This window comes from Procambarus clarkii, chromosome 81 (assembly GCF_040958095.1).
Source record: "Procambarus clarkii isolate CNS0578487 chromosome 81, FALCON_Pclarkii_2.0, whole genome shotgun sequence".
NCBI lineage: Eukaryota > Metazoa > Arthropoda > Malacostraca > Decapoda > Cambaridae > Procambarus > Procambarus clarkii.
The window spans coordinates 954,197-975,418 of NC_091230.1; positions in this window are offsets into that span (position 1 = coordinate 954,197).

Sequence of the window (21,222 nt, forward strand, 5' to 3'; positions counted from 1 at the left end):
TCGCTGGAGTCGCTGTATGTCTCAAATTTTATTCCTTTATTTATAGTTAGTATTTTTGGTGTATTAATTGATTTGTTTTAATTTTTAATGACTTAGGTAGAGTGATTTAGGGAGTTGGGGTGGAGGTCGGGTTGTGGTGTAGTGGATTGTACGAGATCGTGGTTTGTTAGTATTTATCTAGTTGTGTTCACCTAGTTGTACTTGCGAGGGTTGAGCTCTGCTCTTTCGGCCCGCCTCTCAACTGCCAATCAATCAATCAATTATTAACTAATAAAAAAAAATTCCACACACACACACACACCCAGGAAGCAGCCCGCAACAGCTGTCTAACGCCCATTTACATATTTACTGCTAAGTAACAGAGGGCATCAGAATGATAGAAACTCTGCTGATTTCCGTTTGTGCCATCACCGGGGGATCGAATGAGCTAGGATTACGAGTCGGGAGCGACGTCCACTCAGCAATAAAGCCCCCTAGTTTGTGTATTGGTGCAAAAGATAATTTGGGAGAGGTTAAGGGAAAGGAATGACGTTTGGTGGCCTTGAAAGCTCTGGAGGGGAGGGGGGTTGCCAGTTATGAATTAAAATTGTTATTTTTTAAGATAGGATATATAAGCAAAAGACGTTGCGAGATATAGTAAGAAAGTGTTTCTGACTGAAGTTAGGTACTGTGTGATTGACTTGTATGTTAGGAAAAAGAATATTTTATTAGAAACTTAGATAATTTTAAGAAATGTGTCTTCGCAAATAGTTGCAAATTATTGTGTGAAAAGCCTATGGTTACCGTACCTTAACAAACACTCGTGAGCACAATTAGTCCACGGGATTCAGAGAGAGTGAGAATGAACAGCGAAATAGTAACACAAAATGTGACAATGAGGGGAAACTATGTCATTCAAACGTTAATAATATAAATTACAGTAACATTAACTAAGCGTCCACATACATATTCCAATCCAATTTATGCAAACCATTTTTGGGTTGGTTAGGTTCGGTTATATATCTACATTAGTTTTAACTCAAATGAAAAGAACTTAACTCATACATAATGAAATGAACAGTTTTATCATTTCATAAGAAAAAAATTAGAGAAAATATAATAATTCAGGAAAACTTGGCTTATTAGGCAAAACGGGCCTTGCATAGTAGGCTGAGAAGTGCGTTCTGGCTACTAGGTACGACATATATAGTTAGTATTTTATATATATATAGTATAGTATTATATATATATAGTATATATATAGTATAGTATAGTATAGTATATATATATATAATATTTTTTATTTTATTTATTTATTTTTTAAAAATGTTATATTTATAAATATATATGTATATTTAAATATTGATATATACCTGTGGGTCCAGGAGGCCATCTGTGTCCCCTCAGATGGTCTCCCTTATCACAGTTTGTGTCTATGGATGTCTGTCTGTGTGTGTGCTTATCCCTGTGAGTGTCAGTGTTAGTGTGTGAGAGTCCGGTTGCGTGTGTGTCCGGTTATGCCTGTGGGTCCACGAGGTTTTCTGTGTCCCTTCAGATGGTCTCCCTTATCACAGTCTATGGGTGTGTGTGAGTGTGAGTGCCCCTGTGAGTGTTCGGTGAGGGTGTGTGTGTGAGTGTCCGGGTTTATGTGAGGTTTGGTTCCAGGAAACATCCTTACCCCTCCCCCTCCCCATATCTCCTCCCTTATTCCCACCGTGGGTTCGAATCCCAGGTGATTAGACCTGCCCTAAGTCCATGGATCCAAGGTATCCATCCGTGGGCCCAACGGATTCACCCCTTCCTCACTTTCCAAGGGCCAGGTCAATTCCAGCTATCCAGGAAACCCGTCGAAACAGAGGCAGCTACAGGAGGGGACACACAAATATTTGTGCCCTGCAGTTACACACCCATTCCGACAGGCTCGATCGCAATCTATCCAGATGAGAACACGTTCTCTTCCGACTAGACCACGCTGGAGTCGCTGTATGTCTCAAATTTTATTCCTTTATTTATAGTTAGTATTTTTGGTGTATTAATTGATTTGTTTTAATTTTTAATGACTTAGGTAGAGTGATTTAGGGAGTTGGGGTGGAGGTCTGGTTGTGTGTGTAGTGGATTGTACGAGATCGTGGTTTGTTAGTATTTATCTAGTTGTGTTCACCTAGTTGTACTTGCGAGGGTTGAGCTCTGCTCTTTCGGCCCGCCTCTCAACTGCCAATCAATCAATCAATTATTAACTAATAAAAAAAAATTCCACACACACACACACCCAGGAAGCAGCCCGCAACAGCTGTCTAACGCCCATTTACATATTTACTGCTAAGTAACAGAGGGCATCAGAGTGATAGAAACTCTGCTGATTTCCGTTTGTGCCATCACCGGGGGATCGAATGAGCTAGGATTACAAGTCGGGAGCGACGTCCACTCAGCAATAAAGCCCCCAAGTTTGTGTATTGGTGCAAAAGATAATTTGGGAGAGGTTAAGGGAAAGGAATGACGTTTGGTGGCCTTGAAAGCTCTGGAGGGGAGGGGGGTTGCCAGTTATGAATTAAAATTGTTATTTTTTAAGATAGGATATATAAGCAAAAGACGTTGCGAGATATAGTAAGAAAAGTGTTTCTGACTGAAGTTAGGTACTGTGTGATTGACTTGTATGTTAGGAAAAAGAATATTTATTAGAAACTTAGATAATTTTAAGAAATGTGTCTTCGCAAATAGTTGCAAATTATTGTGTGAAAAGCCTATGGTTACCGTACCTTAAACAAACACTCGTGAGCACAATTAGTCCACGGGATTCAGAGAGAGTGAGAATGAACATCGAAATAGTAACACAAAATGTGACAATGAGGGGAAACTATGTCATTCAAACGTTACCATATAAATTACAGTAACACTAACTAAGCGTCCACATACATATTCCAATCAATTTATGCAAACCATTTTGGGTTGGTTAGGTTCGGTTATATATCTACATTAGTTTTAACTCAAATGAAAAGAACTTAACTCATACATAATGAAATGAACAGTTTTAATCATTTCATAAGAAAAAAAATTAGAGAAAATGTAATAATTCAGGAAAACTTGGCTTATTAGGCAAAACGGGCCTTGCATAGTAGGCTGAGAAGTGCGTTCTGGCTACTAGGTACGACATATATAGTTAGTATTTTTATATATATATAAAATATTTTATTTTATATATATTTTATATAAAATATTGTATTTTATATATATTTATATATATATATATATATATATATATATATATATATATATAATATATATATAATATTTTTTATTTTATTTATATATTTTTTAAAAATGTTATATTTATAAATATATATGTATATTTAAATATTGATATATACCAGTGGGTCCAGGAGGCCATCTGTGTCCCCTCAGATGGTCTCCCTTATCACAGTTTGTGTCTATGGATGTCTGTCTGTGTGTGTGCTTATCCCTGTGAGTGTCAGTGTGAGTGTGTGAGAGTCCGGTTGCGTGTGTGTCCGGTTATGCCTGTGGGTCCACGAGGCCATCTGTGTCCCTTCAGATGGTCTCCCTTATCACAGTCTATGGGTGTGTGTGAGTGTGAGTGCCCCTGTGAGTGTTCGGGTGAGGGTGTGTGTGTGAGTGTCCGGGTTTATGTGAGGTTTGGTTCCAGGAAACATCCGTCCCCTCCCCCTCCCATATCTCCTCCCTTATTCCCACCGTGGGTTCGAATCCCAGGTGATTAGACCTGCCCTAAGTCCATGGATCCAAGGTATCCATCCGTGGGCCCAACGGATTTCACCCCTTCCTCACTTTCCAAGGGCCAGGTCAATTCCAGCTATCCAGGAAACCCGTCGAAACAGAGGCAGCTACAGGAGGGGACACACAAATATTTGTGCCCTGCAGTTACACACCCATTCCGACAGGCTCGATCGCAATCTATCCAGATGAGAACACGTTCTCTTCCGACTAGACCACGCTGGAGTCGCTGTATGTCTAAAATTTTATTCCTTTATTTATAGTTAGTATTTTTGGTGTATTAATTGATTTGTTTTAATTTTTAATGACTTAGGTAGAGTGATTTAGGGAGTTGGGGTGGAGGTCGGGTTGTGTGTGTAGTGGATTGTACGAGATCGTGGTTTGTTAGTATTTATCTAGTTGTGTTCACCTAGTTGTACTTGCGAGGGTTGAGCTCTGCTCTTTCGGCCCGCCTCTCAACTGCCAATCAATCAATCAATTATTAACTAATAAACAAAAATTCCACACACACACACACCCAGGAAGCAGCCCGCAACAGCTGTCTAACGCCCATTTACATATTTACTGCTAAGTAACAGAGGGCATCAGAATGATAGAAACTCTGCTGATTTCCGTTTGTGCCATCACCGGGGGATCGAATGAGCTAGGATTACGAGTCGGGAGCGACGTCCACTCAGCAATAAAGCCCCCTAGTTTGTGTATTGGTGCAAAAGATAATTTGGGAGAGGTTAAGGGAAAGGAATGACGTTTGGTGGCCTTGAAAGCTCTGGAGGGGAGGGGGATTGCCAGTTATGAATTAAAATTGTTATTTTTTAAGATAGGATATATAAGCAAAAGACGTTGCGAGATATAGTAAGAAAAGTGTTTCTGACTGAAGTTAGGTACTGTGTGATTGACTTGTATGTTAGGAAAAAGAATATTTATTAGAAACTTAGATAATTTTAAGAAATGTGTCTTCGCAAATAGTTGCAAATTATTGTGTGAAAAGCCTATGGTTACCGTACCTTAAACAAACACTCGTGAGCACAATTAGTCCACGGGATTCAGAGAGAGTGAGAATGAACAGCGAAATAGTAACACAAAATGTGACAATGAGGGGAAACTATGTCATTCAAACGTTAACCATATAAATTACAGTAACACTAACTAAGCGTCCACATACATATTCCAATCAATTTATGCTAACCATTTTGGGTTGGTTAGGTTCGGTTATATATCTACATTAGTTTTAACTCAAATGAAAAGAACTTAACTCATACATAATGAAATGAACAGTTTTATCATTTCATAAGAAAAAAATTAGAGAAAATATAATAATTCAGGAAAACTTGGCTTATTAGGCAAAACGGGCCTTGCATAGTAGGCTGAGAAGTGCGTTCTGGCTACTAGGTACGACATATATAGTTAGTATTTTATATATATATATATATATATATATATATATATATATATATTATATATATATATATATATAATATTTTTTATTTTATTTATTTATTTTTTAAAAATGTTATATTTATAAATATATATGTATATTTAAATATTGATATATACCTGTGGGTCCAGGAGGCCATCTGTGTCCCCTCAGATGGTCTCCCTTATCACAGTTTGTGTCTATGGATGTCTGTCTGTGTGTGTGCTTATCCCTGTGAGTGTCAGTGTGAGTGTGTGAGAGTCCGGTTGCGTGTGTGTCCGGTTATGCCTGTGGGTCCACGAGGCCATCTGTGTCCCTTCAGATGGTCTCCCTTATCACAGTCTATGGGTTTGTGTGAGTGTGAGTGCCCCTGTGAGTGTTCGGGTGAGGGTGTGTGTGTGAGTGTCCGGGTTTATGTGAGGTTTGGTTCCAGGAAACATCCTTACCCTCCCCCTCCCCATATCTCCTCCCTTATTCCCACCGTGGGTTCGAATCCCAGGTGATTAGACCTGCCCTAAGTCCATGGATCCAAGGTATCCATCCGTGGGCCCAACGGATTTCACCCCTTCCTCACTTTCCAAGGGCCAGGTCAATTCCAGCTATCCAGGAAACCTGTCGAAACAGAGGCAGCTACAGGAGGGGACACACAAATATTTGTGCCCTGCAGTTACACACCCATTCCGACAGGCTCGATCGCAATCTATCCAGATGAGAACACGTTCTCTTCCGACTAGACCACGCTGGAGTCGCTGTATGTCTCAAATTTTGTTCCTTTATTTATAGTTAGTATTTTTGGTGTATTAATTGATTTGTTTTAATTTTTAATGACTTAGGTAGAGTGATTTAGGGAGTTGGGGTGGAGGTCGGGTTGTGTGTGTAGTGGATTGTACGAGATCGTGGTTTGTTAGTATTTATCTAGTTGTGTTCACCTAGTTGTACTTGCGAGGGTTGAGCTCTGCTCTTTCGGCCCGCCTCTCAACTGCCAATCAATCAATCAATTATTAACTAATAAAAAAAAATTCCACACACACACACACCCAGGAAGCAGCCCGCAACAGCTGTCTAACGCCCATTTACATATTTACTGCTAAGTAACAGAGGGCATCAGAATGATAGAAACTCTGCTGATTTCCGTTTGTGCCATCACCGGGGGATCGAATGAGCTAGGATTACGAGTCGGGAGCGACGTCCACTCAGCAATAAAGCCCCCCTAGTTTGTGTATTGGTGCAAAAGATAATTTGGGAGAGGTTAAGGGAAAGGAATGACGTTTGGTGGCCTTGAAAGCTCTGGAGGGGAGGGGGATTGCCAGTTATGAATTAAAATTGTTATTTTTTAAGATAGGATATATAAGCAAAAGACGTTGCGAGATATAGTAAGAAAAGTGTTTCTGACTGAAGTTAGGTACTGTGTGATTGACTTGTATGTTAGGAAAAAGAATATTTATTAGAAACTTAGATAATTTTAAGAAATGTGTCTTCGCAAATAGTTGCAAATTATTGTGTGAAAAGCCTATGGTTACCGTACCTTAAACAAACACTCGTGAGCACAATTAGTCCACGGGATTCAGAGAGAGTGAGAATGAACATCGAAATAGTAACACAAAATGTGACAATGAGGGGAAACTATGTCATTCAAACGTTAACCATATAAATTACAGTAACACTAACTAAGCGTCCACATACATATTCCAATCAATTTATGCAAACCATTTTTGGGTTGGTTAGGTTCGGTTATATATCTACATTAGTTTTAACTCAAATGAAAAGAACTTAACTCATACATAATGAAATGAACAGTTTTATCATTTCATAAGAAAAAAATTAGAGAAAATGTAATAATTCAGGAAAAACTTGGCTTATTAGGCAAAACGGGCCTTGCATAGTAGGCTGAGAAGTGCGTTCTGGCTACTAGGTACGACATATATAGTTAGTATTTTATATATATATATATATATATATATATATATATATATATATATATATATATATATATATTTATATATATATATATATATATATATATATATATATATATATATATATATATATAATATTTTTTATTTTATTTATATATTTTTTAAAAATGTTATATTTATAAATATATATGTATATTTAAATATTGATATATACCAGTGGGTCCAGGAGGCCATCTGTGTCCCCTCAGATGGTCTCCCTTATCACAGTTTGTGTCTATGGATGTCTGTCTGTGTGTGTGCTTATCCCTGTGAGTGTCAGTGTGAGTGTGTGAGAGTCCGGTTGCGTGTGTGTCCGGTTATGCCTGTGGGTCCACGAGGCCATCTGTGTCCCTTCAGATGGTCTCCCTTATCACAGTCTATGGGTGTGTGTGAGTGTGAGTGCCCCTGTGAGTGTTCGGGTGAGGGTGTGTGTGTGAGTGTCCGGGTTTATGTGAGGTTTGGTTCCAGGAAACATCCGTCCCCTCCCCCTCCCCATATCTCCTCCCTTATTCCCACCGTGGGTTCGAATCCCAGGTGATTAGACCTGCCCTAAGTCCATGGATCCAAGGTATCCATCCGTGGGCCCAACGGATTTCACCCCTTCCTCACTTTCCAAGGGCCAGGTCAATTCCAGCTATCCAGGAAACCCGTCGAAACAGAGGCAGCTACAGGAGGGGACACACAAATATTTGTGCCCTGCAGTTACACACCCATTCCGACAGGCTCGATCGCAATCTATCCAGATGAGAACACGTTCTCTTCCGACTAGACCACGCTGGAGTCGCTGTATGTCTAAAATTTTATTCCTTTATTTATAGTTAGTATTTTTGGTGTATTAATTGATTTGTTTTAATTTTTAATGACTTAGGTAGAGTGATTTAGGGAGTTGGGGTGGAGGTCGGGTTGTGTGTGTAGTGGATTGTACGAGATCGTGGTTTGTTAGTATTTATCTAGTTGTGTTCACCTAGTTGTACTTGCGAGGGTTGAGCTCTGCTCTTTCGGCCCGCCTCTCAACTGCCAATCAATCAATCAATTATTAACTAATAAACAAAAATTCCACACACACACACACCCAGGAAGCAGCCCGCAACAGCTGTCTAACGCCCATTTACATATTTACTGCTAAGTAACAGAGGGCATCAGAATGATAGAAACTCTGCTGATTTCCGTTTGTGCCATCACCGGGGGATCGAATTAGCTAGGATTACGAGTCGGGAGCGACGTCCACTCAGCAATAAAGCCCCCTAGTTTGTGTATTGGTGCAAAAGATAATTTGGGAGAGGTTAAGGGAAAGGAATGACGTTTGGTGGCCTTGAAAGCTCTGGAGGGGAGGGGGATTGCCAGTTATGAATTAAAATTGTTATTTTTTAAGATAGGATATATAAGCAAAAGACGTTGCGAGATATAGTAAGAAAAGTGTTTCTGACTGAAGTTAGGTACTGTGTGATTGACTTGTATGTTAGGAAAAAGAATATTTATTAGAAACTTAGATAATTTTAAGAAATGTGTCTTCGCAAATAGTTGCAAATTATTGTGTGAAAAGCCTATGGTTACCGTACCTTAAACAAACACTCGTGAGCACAATTAGTCCACGGGATTCAGAGAGAGTGAGAATGAACAGCGAAATAGTAACACAAAATGTGACAATGAGGGGAAACTATGTCATTCAAACGTTAACCATATAAATTACAGTAACACTAACTAAGCGTCCACATACATATTCCAATCAATTTATGCTAACCATTTTTGGGTTGGTTAGGTTCGGTTATATATCTACATTAGTTTTAACTCAAATGAAAAGAACTTAACTCATACATAATGAAATGAACAGTTTTATCATTTCATAAGAAAAAAATTAGAGAAAATATAATAATTCAGGAAAACTTGGCTTATTAGGCAAAAAGGGCCTTGCATAGTAGGCTGAGAAGTGCGTTCTGGCTACTAGGTACGACATATATAGTTAGTATTATATATATATATATATATATATATATATATATATATATATATATATATATATATATATATATATATATATATAATATTTTTTATTTTATTTATTTATTTTTTAAAAATGTTATATTTATAAATATATATGTATATTTAAATATTGATATATACCTGTGGGTCCAGGAGGCCATCTGTGTCCCCTCAGATGGTCTCCCTTATCACAGTTTGTGTCTATGGATGTCTGTCTGTGTGTGTGCTTATCCCTGTGAGTGTCAGTGTGAGTGTGTGAGAGTCCGGTTGCGTGTGTGTCCGGTTATGCCTGTGGGTCCACGAGGCCATCTGTGTCCCTTCAGATGGTCTCCCTTATCACAGTCTATGGGTTTGTGTGAGTGTGAGTGCCCCTGTGAGTGTTCGGGTGAGGGTGTGTGTGTGAGTGTCCGGGTTTATGTGAGGTTTGGTTCCAGGAAACATCCTTACCCTCCCCCTCCCCATATCTCCTCCCTTATTCCCACCGTGGGTTCGAATCCCAGGTGATTAGACCTGCCCTAAGTCCATGGATCCAAGGTATCCATCCGTGGGCCCAACGGATTTCACCCCTTCCTCACTTTCCAAGGGCCAGGTCAATTCCAGCTATCCAGGAAACCTGTCGAAACAGAGGCAGCTACAGGAGGGGACACACAAATATTTGTGCCCTGCAGTTACACACCCATTCCGACAGGCTCGATCGCAATCTATCCAGATGAGAACACGTTCTCTTCCGACTAGACCACGCTGGAGTCGCTGTATGTCTCAAATTTTGTTCCTTTATTTATAGTTAGTATTTTTGGTGTATTAATTGATTTGTTTTAATTTTTAATGACTTAGGTAGAGTGATTTAGGGAGTTGGGGTGGAGGTCGGGTTGTGTGTGTAGTGGATTGTACGAGATCGTGGTTTGTTAGTATTTATCTAGTTGTGTTCACCTAGTTGTACTTGCGAGGGTTGAGCTCTGCTCTTTCGGCCCGCCTCTCAACTGCCAATCAATCAATCAATTATTAACTAATAAAAAAAAATTCCACACACACACACACCCAGGAAGCAGCCCGCAACAGCTGTCTAACGCCCATTTACATATTTACTGCTAAGTAACAGAGGGCATCAGAATGATAGAAACTCTGCTGATTTCCGTTTGTGCCATCACCGGGGGATCGAATGAGCTAGGATTACGAGTCGGGAGCGACGTCCACTCAGCAATAAAGCCCCCTAGTTTGTGTATTGGTGCAAAAGATAATTTGGGAGAGGTTAAGGGAAAGGAATGACGTTTGGTGGCCTTGAAAGCTCTGGAGGGGAGGGGGATTGCCAGTTATGAATTAAAATTGTTATTTTTTAAGATAGGATATATAAGCAAAAGACGTTGCGAGATATAGTAAGAAAAGTGTTTCTGACTGAAGTTAGGTACTGTGTGATTGACTTGTATGTTAGGAAAAAGAATATTTATTAGAAACTTAGATAATTTTAAGAAATGTGTCTTCGCAAATAGTTGCAAATTATTGTGTGAAAAGCCTATGGTTACCGTACCTTAAACAAACACTCGTGAGCACAATTAGTCCACGGGATTCAGAGAGAGTGAGAATGAACAGCGAAATAGTAACACAAAATGTGACAATGAGGGGAAACTATGTCATTCAAACGTTAACCATATAAATTACAGTAACACTAACTAAGCGTCCACATACATATTCCAATCAATTTATGCTAACCATTTTTGGGTTGGTTAGGTTCGGTTATATATCTACATTAGTTTTAACTCAAATGAAAAGAACTTAACTCATACATAATGAAATAAACAGTTTTATCATTTCATAAGAAAAAAATTAGAGAAAATATAATAATTCAGGAAAACTTGGCTTATTAGGCAAAACGGGCCTTGCATAGTAGGCTGAGAAGTGCGTTCTGGCTACTAGGTACGACATATATAGTTAGTATTTTATATATATATATATATATATATATATATATATATATATATATATATATATATATATATATATATATATATATATATATAATATTTTTTATTTTATTTATTTATTTTTTAAAAATGTTATATTTATAAATATATATGTATATTTAAATATTGATATATACCTGTGGGTCCAGGAGGCCATCTGTGTCCCCTCAGATGGTCTCCCTTATCACAGTTTGTGTCTATGGATGTCTGTCTGTGTGTGTGCTTATCCCTGTGAGTGTCAGTGTGAGTGTGTGAGAGTCCGGTTGCGTGTGTGTCCGGTTATGCCTGTGGGTCCACGAGGCCATCTGTGTCCCTTCAGATGGTCTCCCTTATCACAGTCTATGGGTTTGTGTGAGTGTGAGTGCCCCTGTGAGTGTTCGGGTGAGGGTGTGTGTGTGAGTGTCCGGGTTTATGTGAGGTTTGGTTCCAGGAAACATCCTTACCCTCCCCCTCCCCATATCTCCTCCCTTATTCCCACCGTGGGTTCGAATCCCAGGAGAGTAGACCTGCCCTAAGTCCATGGATCCAAGGTATCCATCCGTGGGCCCAACGGATTTCACCCCTTCATCACTTTCCAAGGGCCAGGTCAATTCCAGCTATCCAGGAAACCTGTCGAAACAGAGGCAGCTACAGGAGGTGACACACAAATATTTGTGCCCTGCAGTTACACACCCATTCCGACAGGCTCGATCGCAATCTATCCAGATGAGAACACGTTCTCTTCCGACTAGACCACGCTGGAGTCGCTGTATGTCTCAAATTTGGTTCCTTTATTTATAGTTAGTATTTTTGGTGTATTAATTGATTTGTTTTAATTTTTTAATGACTTAGGTAGAGTGATTTAGGGAGTTGGGGGGGAGGTCGGGTTGTGTGTGTAGTGGATTGTACGAGATCGTGGTTTGTTAGTATTTATCTAGTTGTGTTCACCTAGTTGTACTTGCGTGGGTTGAGCTCTGCTCTTTCGGCCCGCCTCTCAACTGCCAATCAATCAATCAATTATTAACTAATAAAAAAAAATTCCACACACACACACACCCAGGAAGCAGCCCGCAACAGCTGTCTAACGCCCATTTACATATTTACTGCTAAGTAACAGAGGGCATCAGAGTGATAGAAACTCTGCTGATTTCCGTTTGTGCCATCACCGGGGGATCGAATGAGCTAGGATTACGAGTCGGGAGCGACGTCCACTCAGCAATAAAGCCCCCTAGTTTGTGTATTGGTGCAAAAGATCATTTGGGAGAGGTTAAGGGAAAGGAATGACGTTTGGTGGCCTTGAAAGCTCTGGAGGGGAGGGGGGTTGCCAGTTATGAATTAAAATTGTTATTTTTTAAGATAGGATATATAAGCAAAAGACGTTGCGAGATATAGTAAGAAAAGTGTTTCTGACTGAAGTTAGGTACTGTGTGATTGACTTGTATGTTAGGAAAAAGAATATTTATTAGAAACTTAGATAATTTTAAGAAATGTGTCTTCGCAAATAGTTGCAAATTATTGTGTGAAAAGCCTATGGTTACCGTACCTTAAACAAACACTCGTGAGCACAATTAGTCCACGGGATTCAGAGAGAGTGAGAATGAACAGCGAAATAGTAACACAAAATGTGACAATGAGGGGAAACTATGTCATTCAAACGTTAACCATATAAATTACTGTAACACTAACTAAGCGTCCACATACATATTCCAATCAATTTATGCTAACCATTTTTGGGTTGGTTAGGTTCGGTTATATATCTACATTAGTTTTAACTCAAATGAAAAGAACTTAACTCATACATAATGAAATGAACAGTTTTATCATTTCATAAGAAAAAAATTAGAGAAAATATAATAATTCAGGAAAACTTGGCTTATTAGGCAAAACGGGCCTTGCATAGTAGGCTGAGAAGTGCGTTCTGGCTACTAGGTACGACATATATAGTTAGTATTTTATATATATATATATATATATATATATATATATATATATATATATATATATATATATATATATATATATATAATATTTTTTATTTTATTCATTTATTTTTTAAAAATGTTATATTTATAAATATATATGTATATTTAAATATTGATATATACCTGTGGGTCCAGGAGGCCATCTGTGTCCCCTCAGATGGTCTCCCTTATCACAGTTTGTGTCTATGGATGTCTGTCTGTGTGTGTGCTTATCCCTGTGAGTGTCAGTGTGAGTGTGTGAGAGTCCGGTTGCGTGTGTGTCCGGTTATGCCTGTGGGTCCACGAGGCCATCTGTGTCCCTTCAGATGGTCTCCCTTATCACAGTCTATGGGTTTGTGTGAGTGTGAGTGCCCCTGTGAGTGTTCGGGTGAGGGTGTGTGTGTGAGTGTCCGGGTTTATGTGAGGTTTGGTTCCAGGAAACATCCTTACCCTCCCCCTCCCCATATCTCCTCCCTTATTCCCACCGTGGGTTCGAATCCCAGGTGATTAGACCTGCCCTAAGTCCATGGATCCAAGGTATCCATCCGTGGGCCCAACGGATTTCACCCCTTCATCACTTTCCAAGGGCCAGGTCAATTCCAGCTATCCAGGAAACCTGTCGAAACAGAGGCAGCTACAGGAGGGGACACACAAATATTTGTGCCCTGCAGTTACACACCCATTCCGACAGGCTCGATCGCAATCTATCCAGATGAGAACACGTTCTCTTCCGACTAGACCACGCTGGAGTCGCTGTATGTCTCAAATTTGGTTCCTTTATTTATAGTTAGTATTTTTGGTGTATTAATTGATTTGTTTTAATTTTTTAATGACTTAGGTAGAGTGATTTAGGGAGTTGGGGGGGAGGTCGGGTTGTGTGTGTAGTGGATTGTACGAGATCGTGGTTTGTTAGTATTTATCTAGTTGTGTTCACCTAGTTGTACTTGCGAGGGTTGAGCTCTGCTCTTTCGGCCCGCCTCTCAACTGCCAATCAATCAATCAATTATTAACTAATAAAAAAAAATTCCACACACACACACACCCAGGAAGCAGCCCGCAACAGCTGTCTAACGCCCATTTACATATTTACTGCTAAGTAACAGAGGGCATCAGAATGATAGAAACTCTGCTGATTTCCGTTTGTGCCATCACCGGGGGATCGAATGAGCTAGGATTACGAGTCGGGAGCGACGTCCACTCAGCAATAAAGCCCCCTAGTTTGTGTATTGGTGCAAAAGATAATTTGGGAGAGGTTAAGGGAAAGGAATGACGTTTGGTGGCCTTGAAAGCTCTGGAGGGGAGGGGGATTGCCAGTTATGAATTAAAATTGTTATTTTTTAAGATAGGATATATAAGCAAAAGACGTTGCGAGATATAGTAAGAAAAGTGTTTCTGACTGAAGTTAGGTACTGTGTGATTGACTTGTATGTTAGGAAAAAGAATATTTATTAGAAACTTAGATAATTTTAAGAAATGTGTCTTCGCAAATAGTTGCAAATTATTGTGTGAAAAGCCTATGGTTACCGTACCTTAAACAAACACTCGTGAGCACAATTAGTCCACGGGATTCAGAGAGAGTGAGAATGAACAGCGAAATAGTAACACAAAATGTGACAATGAGGGGAAACTATGTCATTCAAACGTTAACCATATAAATTACAGTAACACTAACTAAGCGTCCACATACATATTCCAATCAATTATGCTAACCATTTTTGGGTTGGTTAGGTTCGGTTATATATCTACATTAGTTTTAACTCAAATGAAAAGAACTTAACTCATACATAATGAAATGAACAGTTTTATCATTTCATAAGAAAAAAATTAGAGAAAATATAATAATTCAGGAAAACTTGGCTTATTAGGCAAAACGGGCCTTGCATAGTAGGCTGAGAAGTGCGTTCTGGCTACTAGGTACGACATATATAGTTAGTATTTTATATATATATATATATATATATATATATATATATATATATATATATATATATATATATATATATATAATATTTTTTATTTTATTTATTTATTTTTTAAAAATGTTATATTTATAAATATATATGTATATTTAAATATTGATATATACCTGTGGGTCCAGGAGGCCATCTGTGTCCCCTCAGATGGTCTCCCTTATCACAGTTTGTGTCTATGGATGTCTGTCTGTGTGTGTGCTTATCCCTGTGAGTGTCAGTGTGAGTGTGTGAGAGTCCGGTTGCGTGTGTGTCCGGTTATGCCTGTGGGTCCACGAGGCCATCTGTGTCCCTTCAGATGGTCTCCCTTATCACAGTCTATGGGTGTGTGTGAGTGTGAGTGCCCCTGTGAGTGTTCGGGTGAGGGTGTGTGTGTGAGTGTCCGGGTTTATGTGAGGTTTGGTTCCATGAAACATCCGTCCCCTCCCCCTCCCCATATCTCCTCCCTTATTCCCCCCGTGGGTTCGAATCCCAGGTGATTAGACCTGCCCTAAGTCCATGGATCCAAGGTATCCATCCGTGGGCCCAACGGATTTCACCCCTTCCTCACTTTCCAAGGGCCAGGTCAATTCCAGCTATCCAGGAAACCTGTCGAAACAGAGGCAGCTACAGGAGGGGACACACAAATATTTGTGCCCTGCAGTTACACACCCGTTCCGACAGGCTCGATCGCAATCTATCCAGATGAGAACACGTTCTCTTCCGACTAGACCACGCTGGAGTCGCTGTATGTCTCAAATTTGGTTCCTTTATTTATAGTTAGTATTTTTGGTGTATTAATTGATTTGTTTTAATTTTTTAATGACTTAGGTAGAGTGATTTAGGGAGTTGGGGGGGAGGTCGGGTTGTGTGTGTAGTGGATTGTACGAGATCGTGGTTTGTTAGTATTTATCTAGTTGTGTTCACCTAGTTGTACTTGCGAGGGTTGAGCTCTGCTCTTTCGGCCCGCCTCTCAACTGCCAATCAATCAATCAATTATTAACTAATAAAAAAAAATTCCACACACACACACACCCAGGAAGCAGCCCGCAACAGCTGTCTAACGCCCATTTACATATTTACTGCTAAGTAACAGAGGGCATCAGAGTGATAGAAACTCTGCTGATTTCCGTTTGTGCCATCACCGGGGGATCGAATGAGCTAGGATTACGAGTCGGGAGCGACGTCCACTCAGCAATAAAGCCCCCTAGTTTGTGTATTGGTGCAAAAGATAATTTGGGAGAGGTTAAGGGAAAGGAATGACGTTTGGTGGCCTTGAAAGCTCTGGAGGGGAGGGGGGTTGCCAGTTATGAATTAAAATTGTTATTTTTTAAGATAGGATATATAAGCAAAAGACGTTGCGAGATATAGTAAGAAAAGTGTTTCTGACTGAAGTTAGGTACTGTGTGATTGACTTGTATGTTAGGAAAAAGAATATTTATTAGAAACTTAGATAATTTTAAGAAATGTGTCTTCGCAAATAGTTGCAAATTATTGCGTGAAAAGCCTATGGTTACCGTACCTTAAACAAACACTCGTGAGCACAATTAGTCCACGGGATTCAGAGAGAGTGAGAATGAACAGCGAAATAGTAACACAAAATGTGACAATGAGGGGAAACTATGTCATTCAAACGTTAACCATATAAATTACAGTAACACTAACTAAGCGTCCACATACATATTCCAATCAATTTATGCTAACCATTTTTGGGTTGGTTAGGTTCGGTTATATATCTACATTAGTTTTAACTCAAATGAAAAGAACTTAACTCATACATAATGAAATGAACAGTTTTATCATTTCATAAGAAAAAAATTAGAGAAAATATAATAATTCAGGAAAACTTGGCTTATTAGGCAAAACGGGCCTTGCATAGTAGGCTAAGAAGTGCGTTCTGGCTACTGGGTACGACATATATAGTTAGTATTTTATATATATATATATATATATATATATATATATATATATATATATATATATATATATATATATATATATATATATATATATATATATATATATATATATATATATAATATTTTTTATTTTATTTATTTATTTTTAAAAAATGTTATATTTATAAATTTATATGTATATTTAAATATTGATATATACCTGTGGGTCCAGGAGGCCATCTGTGTCCCCTCAGATGGTCTCCCTTATCACAGTTTGTGTCTATGGATGTCTGTCTGTGTGTGTGCTTATCCCTGTGAGTGTCCGTGTGAGTGTGTGAGAGTCCGGTTGCGTGTGTGTCCGGTTATGCCTGTGGGTCCACGAGGCCATCTGTGTCCCTTCAGATGGTCTCCCTTATCACAGTCTATGGGTGTGTGTGAGTGTGAGTGTCCCTGTGAGTGTTCGGGTGAGGGTGTGTGTGTGAGTGTCCGGGTTTATGTGAGGTTTGGTTCCAGGAAACATCCTTACCCTCCCCCTCCCCATATCTCCTCCCTTATTCCCACCGTGGGTTCGAATCCCAGGTGATTAGACCTGCCCTAAGTCCATGGATCCAAGGTATCCATCCGTGGACCCAACGGATTTCACCCCTTCCTCACTTTCCAAGGGCCAGGTCAATTCCAGCTATCCAGGAAACCTGTCGAAACAGAGGCAGCTACAGGAGGGGACACACATAATATTTGTGCCCTGCAGTTACACACCCATTCCGACAGGCTCGATCGCAATCTATCCAGATGAGAACACGTTCTCTTCCGACTAGACCACGCTGGAGTCGCTGTATGTCTCAAATTTTGTTCCTTTATTTATAGTTATTATTTTTGGTGTATTAATTGATTTGTTTTAATTTTTTAATGACTTAGGTAGAGTGATTTAGGGAGTTGGGGGGGAGGTCGGGTTGTGTGTGTAGTGGATTGTACGAGATCGTGGTTTGTTAGTATTTATCTAGTTGTGTTCACCTAGTTGTACTTGCGAGGGTTGAGCTCTGCTCTTTCGGCCCGCCTCTCAACTGCCAATCAATCAATCAATTATTAACTAATAAAAAAAAATTCCACACACACACACACCCAGGAAGCAGCCCGCAACAGCTGTCTAACGCCCATTTACATATTTACTGCTAAGTAACAGAGGGCATCAGAATGATAGAAACTCTGCTGATTTCCGTTTGTGCCATCACCGGGGGATCGAATGAGCTAGGATTACGAGTCGGGAGCGACGTCCACTCAGCAATAAAGCCCCCTAGTTTGTGTATTGGTGCAAAAGATAATTTGGGAGAGGTTAAGGGAAAGGAATGACGTTTGGTGGCCTTGAAAGCTCTGGAGGGGATGGGGGTTGCCAGTTATGAATTAAAATTGTTATTTTTTAAGATAGGATATATAAGCAAAAGACGTTGCGAGATATAGTAAGAAAAGTGTTTCTGACTGAAGTTAGGTACTGTGTGATTGACTTGTATGTTAGGAAAAAGAATATTTATTAGAAACTTAGATAATTTTTAGAAATGTGTCTTCGCAAATAGTTGCAAATTATTGTGTGAAAAGCCTATGGTTACCGTACCTTAAACAAACACTCGTGAGCACAATTAGTCCACGGGATTCAGAGAGAGTGAGAATGAACAGCGAAATAGTAACACAAAATGTGACAATGAGGGGAAACTATGTCATTCAAACGTTAACCATATAAATTACAGTAACACTAACTAAGCGTCCACATACATATTCCAATCAATTTATGTTAACCATTTTAGGGTTGGTTAGGTTCGGTTATATATCTACATTAGTTTTAACTCAAATGAAAAGAACTTAACTCATACATAATGAAATGAACAGTTTTATCATTTCATAAGAAAAAAATTAGAGAAAATATAATAATTCAGGAAAACTTGACTTATTATGCAAAACGGGCCTTGCATAGTAGGCTGAGAAGTGCGTTCTGGCTACTAGGTACGACATATATAGTTAGTATTTTATATATATATATATATATATATATATATATATATATATATTTAATATTTTTTATTTTATTTATTTATTTTTTAAAAATGTTATATTTATAAATATATATGTATATTTAAATATTGATATATACCTTTGGGTCCAGGAGGCCATCTGTGTCCCCTCAGATGGTCTCCCTTATCACAGTTTGTGTCTATGGATGTCTGTCTGTGTGTGTGCTTATCCCTGTGAGTGTCCGTGTGAGTGTGTGAGAGTCCGGTTGCGTGTGTGTCCGGTTATGCCTGTGGGTCCACGAGGCCATCTGTGTCCCTTCAGATGGTCTCCCTTATCACAGTCTATGGGTGTGTGTGAGTGTGAGTGCCCCTGTGAGTGTTCGGGTGAGGGTGTGTGTGTGAGTGTCCGGGTTTATGTGAGGTTTGGTTCCAGGAAACATCCTTACCTTCCCCCTCCCCATATCTCCTCCCTTATTCCCACCGTGGGTTCGAATCCCAGGTGATTAGACCTGCCCTAAGTCCATGGATCCAAGGTATCCATCCGTGGGCCCAACGGATTTCACCCCTTCCTCACTTTCCAAGGGCCAGGTCAATTCCAGCTATCCAGGAAACCTGTCGAAACAGAGGCAGCTACAGGAGGGGACACACAAATATTTGTGCCCTGCAGTTACACACCCATTCCGACAGGCTCGATCGCAATCTATCCAGATGAGAACACGTTCTCTTCCGACTAGACCACGCTGGAGTCGCTGTATGTCTCAAATTTTGTTCCTTTATTTATAGTTAGTATTTTTGGTGTATTAATTGATTTGTTTTAATTTTTTAATGACTTAGGTAGAGTGATTTAGGGAGTTGGGGGGGAGGTCGGGTTGTGTGTGTAGTGGATTGTACGAGATCGTGGTTTGTTAGTATTTATCTAGTTGTGTTCACCTAGTTGTACTTGCGAGGGTTGAGCTCTGCTCTTTCGGCCCGCCTCTCAACTGCCAATCAATCAATCAATTATTAACTAATAAAAAAAAATTCCACACACACACACACCCAGGAAGCAGCCCGCAACAGCTGTCTAACGCCCATTTACATATTTACTGCTAAGTAACAGAGGGCATCAGAATGATAGAAACTCTGCTGATTTCCGTTTGTGATCGATCACCGTGGGATCGAATGAGCTAGGATTACGAGTCGGGAGCGACGTCCACTCAGCAATAAAGCCCCCTAGTTTGTGTATTGGTGCAAAAGATAATTTGGGAGAGGTTAAGGGAAAGGAATGACGTTTGGTGGCCTTGAAAGCTCTGGAGGGGAGGGGGGTTGCAAGTTATGAATTAAAATTGTTATTTTTTAAGATAGGATATATAAGCAAAAGACGTTGCGAGATATAGTAAGAAAAGTGTTTCTGACTGAAGTTAGGTACTGTGTGATTGACTTGTATGTTAGGAAAAAGAATATTTATTAGAAACTTAGATAATTTTTAGAAATGTGTCTTCGCAAATAGTTGCAAATTATTGTGTGAAAAGCCTATGGTTACCGTACCTTAAACAAACACTCGTGAGCACAATTAGTCCACGGGATTCAGAGAGAGTGAGAATGAACAGCGAAATAGTAACACAAAATGTGACAATGAGGGGAAACTATGTCATTCAAACGTTAACCATATAAATTACAGTAACACTAACTAAGCGTCCACATACATATTCCAATCAATTTATGTTAACCATTTTAGGGTTGGTTAGGTTCGGTTATATATCTACATTAGTTTTAACTCAAATGAAAAGAACTTAACTCATACATAATGAAATGAACAGTTTTATCATTTCATAAGAAAAAAATTAGAGAAAATATAATAATTCAGGAAAACTTGGCTTATTAGGCAAAACGGGCCTTGCATAGTAGGCTGAGAAGTGCGTTCTGGCTACTAGGTACGACATATATAGTTAGTATTTTATATATATATATATATATATATATATATATATATATATATATATATATATATATATATATATATATATATATATAATATTTTTTATTTTATTTATTTATTTTTTAAAAATGTTATATTTATAAATATATATGTATATTTAAATATTGATATATACCTGTGGGTCCAGGAGGCCATCTGTGTCCCCTCAGATGGTCTCCCTTATCACAGTTTGTGTCTATGGATGTCTGTCTGTGTGTGTGCTTATCCCTGTGAGTGTCCGTGTGAGTGTGTGAGAGTCCGGTTGCGTGTGTGTCCGGTTATGCCTGTGGGTCCACGAGGCCATCTGTGTCCCTTCAGATGGTCTCCCTTATCACAGTCTATGGGTGTGTGTGAGTGTGAGTGCCCCTGTGAGTGTTCGGGTGAGGGTGTGTGTGTGAGTGTCCGGGTTTATGTGAGGTTTGGTTCCAGGAAACATCCTTACCTTCCC